The 10,017-nt window shown below is 40.6% G+C and overlaps 1 long non-coding RNA gene across 2 annotated transcripts; it reads right to left on the bottom strand.

The window, feature by feature from the left end:
* Positions 1-1,177: 1,177 nt before the first annotated feature.
* LOC115838296 lies at positions 1,178-9,505 on the bottom strand. 2 transcript variants are annotated; one of them, XR_004033294.1, is made up of 4 exons: positions 9,408-9,505; positions 7,826-8,008; positions 2,137-2,244; positions 1,178-1,266 (listed from the first exon to the last, which is right to left on the bottom strand). It is a non-coding gene; the product is annotated as an uncharacterized LOC115838296 (long non-coding RNA). The 2 variants fall into 2 exon arrangements; XR_004033295.1 differs by lacking the exon at positions 2,137-2,244 and having other exon boundaries at positions 1,222-1,266; positions 9,408-9,497.
* Positions 9,506-10,017: the final 512 nt, after the last annotated feature.

Below are 10,017 nucleotides of genomic sequence, written 5' to 3'. Positions count from 1 at the left end.
CCTGGGAACGCAACCTCACCCCTTCCTGTCTTTAGCCCTTTCTCTGTGATGGCCATGCAGACATCTTGTGCTCCACCTGCCTAGGTGGTGGGCCAAAACTGGGCTGTCAGAGATGCTGCCTGCAGTCCTCAGGGTGGCCCTATGGCTGGCTATTCAGACACCTGCCCATGGTCCACTGTGTGCCTGCCCTGTGCAGGGCATGGGACATGAGCTCAGGCACCACCCACAGCCTCCTCTAGTGACCCTCAGTGGATTTCTACAGGGTCTGGTGTAGGAAGGGCTCAGAAAATAGTTAGGGCTGACTGCAGCAGGGCCCAGGATGGACACTGCTCCAATGCCCCATTTGGGAGAGGACTCTCCTGAATTATGGAGATCCAGTCTTTCCAGAGGGTTGGGATCCAGGCACAGGTACAGTGGCTGCACCACTCCAGTGGCTGTACCACTCCAGTGGCTGTACCACTGGAGTACAGTGGTATAATCATGGTTCATTGTAGCCTCAACCTCCTGGGCTCAAGGGTTCCTCCCACCTAAGCCTCCAGAGTAACTAGGTCCACAGACATATGCCACCATGCCTGCCTAATTAAAAAAAAGTTTTTTTTTGTAGAAACAGGGTCTCACTATGTCATCCAGGCTGGTCTCGAACTGTCTGCAAACAATCCTCCCCACTCAGCCTCCCAAAGTGCTGGGAATACACGCGTGAGCCACTGTGCTCAACCAAATCAGGTTCTTTAATGAAATAAACTTCCCTGTAGAAGAAAGATTTTTCAACTTATTAGAATGCTTGTTTCCTAGGTTATGGCAATTTTTTTTTTTTTTTTTTTTTTTTTTTAGTCTCGCTGTCACCTGGGCTGGAGTGTGGTGGTGCCATCTCGGCTCACTGCAACCTCTGCCTCCCAGGTTCAAGCAAGTCTCCTGCCTCAGCCTCCCAAGTAGCTGGAATTACAGGTGCCCACCACCATGCCCAGCTAATTTTTTTGTATTTTTAGTAGAGATGGGGTTTCACTATGTTGGCCAGGCTGGTCTTGAACCTGACCTCGTGATCTGCCCACCTCAGCCTCCCAAAGTGCTGGGATTACAGGTGTGAGCCACTGCGCCCAGCCAACAATGTATTTTAATATCGACATTTTATCTAGTGAACAAAATCTATACTATTCAACATTTAAAATGGAAATTTTACCTTTTATCTTGAATGTGGCCTTTAACTTTGTGTAATTCCTTACCAAAAGGCCACATGGCTTAAAATTCAACACACATTTGTCCCCAGTCCTATAAAGAAAATATTAAGTTCAGATTATCATTTGTTAACAAAGCAGCAGTAGAGAAAGATAACTGTGATCACTCTTCTAGCAGCAGCTACTGTTTACAGATTTTCTCTGTGTGCCAGGCATACTAAAGTGATAATGATTAATCCTTGACTGGTAATCTTCCCATCATAAAGAAAAGGTATGTGAGGTGCAGAAAGAATACGTGACTTGCCTAAGGTCACAAAGTAGAATGGGAGCCCAGTTCTTTCTAGTAACTCCTATGCCCTGTCTCCCTGGCCCCCACTAAACAAAGGAAGCAAAATGAGCTGAGATTGGAATTAAGGTTCACAGAAGCTAGGGAAGCTGGGTTCACCCAGTCTTCCTTAATCAGACTTTAATGAACCCTCTTTATTAAATAAATGGGCTTCTAGTCATTCAAGAGTTAGTTATATTGCCTGATTCTTTTTTTTTTTTTTTTGAGATGGAGTCTTGCTCTGTCACCCAGGCTAGAGTGCAGTGACACGATCTCAGCTCACTGCAACCTCTGCCTCCTGGGTTCAAGCAATTCTGCCTCAGCTTCCCGAGTAGCTGGGATTACAGGTGCCCGCCACCGTGCCCGGCTAATTTTTGTATTTTTAGTAGAGACGGAGTTTCACCATCTTGGCCAGGCTGGTCTCAACTCCTGACCTCGTGATCCACCCACCTCAGCCTCCCAAAGTGCTGGGATTACAGGCGTGAGCCACCGCTCCCAGACTATATTGCCTGATGCTTAAATTTTCATCAGCCTGTTCTAGAGCTTTTCTTTAAAAACAAACAAAACAAAAAAACTGAAGTCCACTAAAACTGCTTGATGAAAACTGAAGGAATGGATGAAGTACTCAAAGTGCCTTACTTGTGGTTTATGATTTCCACATTGCCGTACTGTTCGATCCACAGTTTACCCACAATGATATTATGCACACAGCAGGTGGGATTTGTCCATGTATATGCCTCATTGTGTCTAAAAAACAAAAACAAAACCAGAAACATAAGTGAGAGGTATCACTTTGTTTAAAAAGTGCACTTGCTCCAAATGCCATTACTCAGAATAACAAACCAGGCTGCTTGAGATAACTGAGTTCTAAGACTTTACAAATTCTATTGATGTTAACTCACTGTAAAATTGGGATCATTTGCCCATTCCTGTTTCTTAAAAGGGAGTAACAGCTTAAGAAAAAATTCTATACTTCCACCAAACTCCAAATAAACTATGTACATAATCATTTTAAGCATTCAAAAGTGTCATGAAACATTAAAAAAAGCTAAAGTAGAGACACAAAATAAAAAGTCTATTTAGCACTTTCTAGAGAAAGTACCCTCCAGCTCACCAAAGGAAAAAACTCATCTACGTGAATAAACTCTGATTTTATAACCCTATATATCCAGAGGAATAGAAATCATTCTGCCATAAAGACACATGCACGTGAATGTTCACTGCAGCACTGTTCACAATAGCAAAGACATAGAATCAACCGAAATGCCCATCAATGATAGATTGGATAAAGAAAATGTGGCACACATACACCATGGAATACTATGCAGCCATAAAAAAGAACAAGATCATGTCTTTTCTGGGAATATGGAGGAGCTGGAGGCCATTATCCTTAGCAAACTAATGCCGGAACAGAAAACCAAACACCACATGTTCTCATTTATAAGTGGGAGCTGAATGATGCAAACTCATGGACACAAAGAAGGGATGAACAGACACTGGGGCCTACCTCAGGATGGAGGTTCAGAGGAGGGACAGGATCAGAAAAAATAAGTATTGGGTACTGGGCTTAGTACCTGGGTGATGAAATAATCTGTACAACAAACCCCCATGACAACAGTTTACCAACAGAACAAACCTGCACATGTAACCCCAAACCTAAAGTAAACGTTAAAGAAAAAAGAAAAAGTTTTATTTTTTATTTTTTATTTTTTTTTTGAGACAGAGTCTCGCTGTGTCACCCAGGCTGGAGTGCAGTGGCATGATCTCGGCTCATTGCAACCTTCACCTCCCAGGTTCAAGTGATTCTCCTGCCTCAGCCTCCCAAGGAGCTGGGACTACAGGCACGTGCCACCACGCCCAGCTAATTTTTGTATTTTTAGTAGAGACGGGTTTTCGCCATATTGGCCAGGCTGGTCTCGAACTTCTGACCTCAGGTGGTCCACCCACCTCAGCCTCCCAAAGTGCCGGGATTACAGGGGTGAGCCACCACTGCACCTTCATATATTTGTCCTTAGATATGTGTCTTTTAATTTACATAAGGTAAAATTCATTTTTGTTGGTACTCAGTTTTATACTTGTACAGATCTGTGTAACCACCACCAACACAATCAGAATCCTAAACAACTCCTCCACCCACAAACACTTCACTCATGCTTCTTCTGGTAGTCAAACCTTTCTCCACTCCTAATCCCTAGGATCTCCAACTAATTCCTTATCCCCAACAGCTTATCTGTTCTCCATTGCAATAGTTTTTCCTTTTCTAGACGTCATATAAATTACCTTTTGAGATTAGCATCTTCAATTTGTATAATGCGCCTGAAATTCATCTGTGTTGTTCTACGTATCAATCTTTGTGCCGAGTAGGATTCCACTATATGGATATGCCACAGTTTGTGTGACCATTCACCCACTGAAGGGCATGTGGGCTGTTTTCAGTTTTTGGTGATGATGAATAATGCTACTGTAAACATTTGCATACAGGTTTTGGGATGAACGTAAGTTTCCATTTCTCTAAGGTAAATACCTAGGCGTAGTATTGCTGAGTCATGTCGTAAACATAAGGTTAACTATATAAGAAACTGCCAAACTGTTCTCCAGGGTGGCTCTGCCATTTTACATTCCAACACCAACAATATACAGGTTGAGCATTCCAAATTCAAAACTTGGACATCTGAAATGCTCCAAAATCTGAAACTTTTTGAGCACTGACATGACACTCAAAGGAAATGCTCACTGGAGCATTTCAGATTTTGGAACTTTGGATTTGAGATGCTAAGCCAGTAGGTATACTGCAAATATTACAAAATCTGAAAATATTCAAAATCCAAAACACTTTTGGTATATTTCAAAAAAGGGATACTCAACCTGTATGAGATTTCTAGCTCCTCCACATCCTTGTCAGCACTTGGTATTGTCGATGTTTACAATTATTTTGCTTTTAAACATTGTAATAGGTATAAATATAAATTGTAATTGGTATAAATAGGATATCTCATTGTGGTTTTAACTCTGTACTTCTCTAATAACTGATGCTGTTGAACATCTTTTAAAATTTTTATTTTATTTTTTTAGAGGTGAGGTCTTATTCTACTATCTAGGATGGAGTGCAGTGGTGGGTCATAGCTCACTGCAGCCTCAAACTCCTCAGCTCAAGTGACCCTCCTGCCTTAGCTTCCCTAGTAGCTTTGACTAAAGGCATGTGTCCCCATGCTTGGCTAAATTTATTTTATTTTATTTTTTTAGAGACAGAGTTTCACTATGTTGCCTTGGCTGGTCTTGAACTCCTGGCCTCAAGCAATCCTCCTGCCTCAGGCTCCTAAGTAACTGGAATTATAGGTGTGAGCCACTGCAGTCAGCTGACAGCATCTTTTCATGTGCCTATTTGCCATATATACATATATATATATATATATATATGAAGTATCTATTCACATTTTTTGCCCAATTTTTTATTGGGCAAAATAATTTTTTATTGTTCTTTTTTGTTGTTGTTGTTGTTCCAGAGATGGGGTCTCACTCTGTTGCCCAGGCTGGACTACAGTGGCACAATCATGGCTCACTGCAGCCTTGAACTCCTGGGCTTGAGAGATCCTCCCACCTGAGCCTCCCAAGTAACTGGGACTATAGGTTCATGTCACCAAACCTGGCTGTTTTTAAAATCTTTCAGTAGAGACAAGGATCCACTATGTTGCCCAGGCTGGTCTCTAACTCCTGGGCTCAAGTGATCCTCCCACTTCAGCCTCCCAAATTGCTGGGGTTACAGGCATGAGTCACTGAGCCTGACCTTATCATATCTTATTGTTGAGTTTTAAGAATTCTTTATATATTGTGGCTACAAGTCCTTTGTTGGCTATATGATTTGCAAATAATTTTTACTATTCTGTAGCTTATCTTTTCATTCTCTGAACAGTATCTTTCAATATAAGGTTCTTAATTTAATAAAATCTAATTTATCACTTTTTGTCTTTTATGGGTTATAATTTTGGTATCATATCCATAAGAGTTCTTTGCCTAACCCAAAGTTGTAAGAGTTTCTCCTATGTTTTCTTCCCAAACCCTTAGTTTTATATTTTATGTAAATGATCTATTTTGAGCTGATTTTTGGAAAAGGTGTGAGGTCTAGTTTGAGGTTCACTTTTTTAACATATAGGTGTCCAACTGTCTCCATAGCACACATGGTTGTCTGTGGAAAGGACTATTCTTCTTAGCTGTATTGCCTTTGCACCTTTGTCAAAAATCAACTGACCACATTTCTGCAGGTCAATTTCTGGATTCTCTTCCCTGTCGCATTAATCTATACTTTGTCTATAGTTTGGCCACCACCACACTGTCTTGATTACAACAGCTTTAGAGTTAAGTCTTAAAATTGGGTAGTGGGAGTCCATCAATTCTGTTCTTCCTTTTCAAAATTATTTTGGCTGTTCTATGTCATTTGCCTTTCCACACAAACTTAGAATTTGTAACTTAGAATTTGTAAGTTAGAATCAACTTCTCTGTATCTATTCAAAATCATCTTGGGATTTTGATTTGGATTGTGTTCATACAGATTGCTTATAGATCAGTGAGGGGTGACCCGACATCTTAACTATAATTGAGGCTTCCAAATATATCGAGAAACAGTGTGTCTCTGCATTACTCAGGTAATCCTTGATTACTTTCAACAGTATCTTGTAGTTTTCAACATACACATCCTGTACATATTTTGACATTTGCATTCTGCCATTGAGCCTATCCCAGTTACTATCTTCTATTACTATATTTTAGTACTAAAATTTCCAAAAATACTTCTTTTTTTTTTTTTTGCTAAAATGTCTTTTTTTATTTTAGTTTGTTGAGATTTTCCTGTTGCTTGGTATGCTGAATGATTTTGGATGTATTCTGCACACCTGAATACTATAAGACTCTGTCTTCTTAACCTCTTCTGGAGAATACTGATAAAAATTTTGTTTTAGTAGGCAATTAACAGAGTTTCAGGCCAGAAGTCCTGACTCTCCTCCTGTGGGCTTTGATTCCAGTGTCAGTTTAATTTTCAAAGCCTCTGTAGTGCTGCTCAGATCTACCCCTCAATAGCCATCCAGGGACCTGGCTCTCAGGCCACACAGCATTTCAGATCCTGAGGCCCTCGTGTACCCTTCTGGGTCATTTCAATGCATGCGTGTAGGGACGAGCTTAGGAACTCATCATGCAGATTTAGGGGACCCCTTTCTTGAGCTCCCTCCTCTTTGTGGTTTCCCCAACACTCTTAGACACCAGGGGGCGCTTTCTCTCCACTCTGGCTGGCAAGCTGGGGTTTGAGCCTCTCTGCTCTGTCTTGTATCTCCCACAACTAGGTCTTCCTCTGGGGCAAATGGTTAAAGGAAAAGAAAGAAAAACAAGTAACAGGAATTCTCTCACACTCTTTGGACCCTAGGGTTTCCTTTACTCGGTTTCTCTGGCCAAAGAGAAGGACTCTGAGTTTGAGGTAAGTGTGTGATTGCCACAGCCACCATCGCAGCAGGAGTGTAGCTACAGACCCTAGTGCTTGCTTTGGGGCAAGGCTGTGAGACAAAATTAAAACAGGATTTCCCCTATTCTCTGCTTTCTGCAAGGGTATCCTAGGTCCTTTAATTAGAAAGAAAGAATTACTCTTAGAACTTTTTCAGTTGGCCTCCATCCCCAGTTCTGCAATTTGCTGCTCTGATTCTAAGCCAGGAGATTTGGAAGAAATATATAAAACCAGTAAACTCACTGCCATATTGGTGTTCAGGTTTTGATTTCTCTCCCCAGTCTGCCTGCTACTATCTGCTTTTCAGAGTCTTTGGGTTGTTGCTTTGTCTTCTGTCCGGGGAATCTAGTTGTAATCAGTGTTAAAGAGATAGGGTATCGTATGCTTATTCTATCCTAACTGGAATTAATTGTGGATTTAAAGCTAATCGTGCAAAAGAAGAGAACTCCCAACTTAATGCCTAACATGTGCCACACAATTGTCATTTCATTATTTCTCAGAGTGAATTCATTTTGAAAGATCTGTAAACAAAACATTGGCACAAGGATATAAAAAAGCATGTTTCATAAGTACTGTCATGAGGCAATTAACTCCATCGATCTTAAAATAGGTCCAAACACCACAGTCAAACGTCAAGTTAAACTATTTACACATACCCAGATTAATTAGCAATGGCTACTGCCATGTTTCTCAAGTTCTTTTACATAGAGGTAGACAGTTTGCACTGTATGAAAGCTGTTTCTTTTTCTCCAGCTTTTGAACAGTAAGGTCAGCTGAGTGTGCATGTCTACACTTACAGGCAGGTCTACATGAAAAGAGTGTAAGGGCTTGATTAGAACTCACTCAAGGAGCTCCAAGGTGATGGTTCCTTTGGGTTCTGCTTCTACACTCTTCCCCCAGAATTTCAGTTTGGGATAGATTGAGCCATGAAAGATGAAGTCATTGTTTAATCCTTCAGCATGAAATGCACTGATTGGTGGGTGATGGCTGACCTGTTCGGAGATGAGTCTAAATCCAAGGTCATCTCTTAAGATTTTTTTTTTTTAAAAAAGCAACATTATAATTAACTCTATCATTAAACATGTACATAATTGCCCTTTCAAAGTAAACAATTCTTTTGTTGTTGTTGTTGAGACAAAATCACCCTCTGTCATTCAGGCAGGAGCAGTGGCGTGATCTTGGCTCACTGCAACCCCTGCCTCCCGGGTTCAAGCAATTCTCCTCCCTCAGCCACCCGAGTAATTGGGATTACAGGCACTCACCACCACACCTGGCTAATTTTTGTATTTTTAGTAGAGACGGGGTTTCACCATGTTGGCCAGGTTGGTTTCGAACTCCTGACATCATGATCAACCCGCCTCGGCTTCCCAAAGTGCTGGGATTACAGGCGTGAGCCACCATGCCCGGCCAACAATTCTTTATTCTCATTGCAATGAAACAACTTAATATATGAGAAATTATACAAATGCAACCCAAACCGCCAAATCCAATGTTGTAATGCTAGCTACTTGAACAAATTAAAATAAAGAACACCCAGATGAATTTGAATGATTTGCATGAAAAAATATTAGTCATGTAAATTTAAAACATATCATTCCTTTTACATTAAAATAGAGAAATCTAGTGTATCCACTTTCAAACATCTAGGGAATAAATGAGATCAAAATTTGTGCAGAGAAGAGGAGGAACACATAGAAAAACTAAAGCCAAATAAAGTCCCTTAATCATATACAAACAAGACACAGGCTAGCTCAAGCAAACAGAACTGCACTTACAGATGTAGTCATTGGCTTTATGCAAATAATATATACTTATGCTAATATATTTTATTTATATTTTTTAATAAAGAGACATTTTTATAAAAGGGCCTCACTGTTGCCCAGGCTGGAACACAGTGGCTAATGATGGGTGCAGCCCCACAACTGACCAACACAGGAGTTTTGACCTGCTCCATTTCTGACCTCCCTCTCCTGGCAGGTCACCATATTCATGCCAAACTTAGTGTGGACACCTGGCCAACATAGTGCACTGCAGCCCAGAGCTCCTGGGCTCGAGAGATCCTGCTGCCTCAGCCTCTCAAGTAGCTGGGACTACAGGCCTGTGCCACTATACACAGCTAATATACTTTAAATGATTATTTTTAAAAACTCGATCATGTCTTATGATCTACATAAGGAGAAAAGCAGGGTGATTAATCCCATGTGATCAGGATTACCAAAATCCTTGCAATTATTTCTTATAATGGTACCTTTTATGTATGTTTCAGTGTTTTTGACAGTCTCTAAAATAATAGCTATCTTAGAAGCAAACATCAAAATTGTTAACTTGCTCCAGTCCTATATTTGTTATTGGTGATGACCAATATGTATGTATTTCTCCTCTTCATCTGCAACGCTATAGAAAGCATGCAAGTGAAAGGCCTCACCGCACTAATTCATAAGTCTCTCCCAGCAGTGGGTTGAAAGGCTTTCCAGTCCGTTCCCACTGAGAAGCAACAGCAGATACAGCAAACGCAGTTACACACTGTGGGACAGAGCATGAGAACAAGTCAAAAATAGCCGAGCTCGCTCCACATTCTTTTAGGAACTGAAATTTTACCGAAGACAGTAATTTACAGAATTATTTTGAGGAGTTTAATTACTTTGGAGTTTTAATATGGCTCTAGCAGTGGGACATGGAAACTTGGATATTCAGAATGAAAATTACTTTCAGTCACTTCCTGTAGTGTTATTTCCAACTATGGTTTTCATCACACTCTAACAGTGCTACAAATTCTCTCAAGGACTTTTACAAAACCCTCAAGTCCAAAGTTACTTTTAATTCATTTAAAATTTTTTAAAAGTATGACACTCCAGGATTGGGGAAAGAGATATAAAACTCCACAACTTAATTGGTGTTAAGTCCACTGAAGTTGGAAAATGCTGACTTATATAAATGAAAGGACAGAACGACTCAAGTTTAGAATGCTATTGCTTTGTTGAAGGAGAACAATGTGTCCACTATACTCTGCCTCTAACTAGTCCATCCATGTACAA

Source organism: Nomascus leucogenys, chromosome 14 (genome assembly GCF_006542625.1).
Source record: "Nomascus leucogenys isolate Asia chromosome 14, Asia_NLE_v1, whole genome shotgun sequence".
Lineage (NCBI taxonomy): Eukaryota > Metazoa > Chordata > Mammalia > Primates > Hylobatidae > Nomascus > Nomascus leucogenys.
This window is presented reverse-complemented; position numbering and strand designations above follow the sequence as displayed.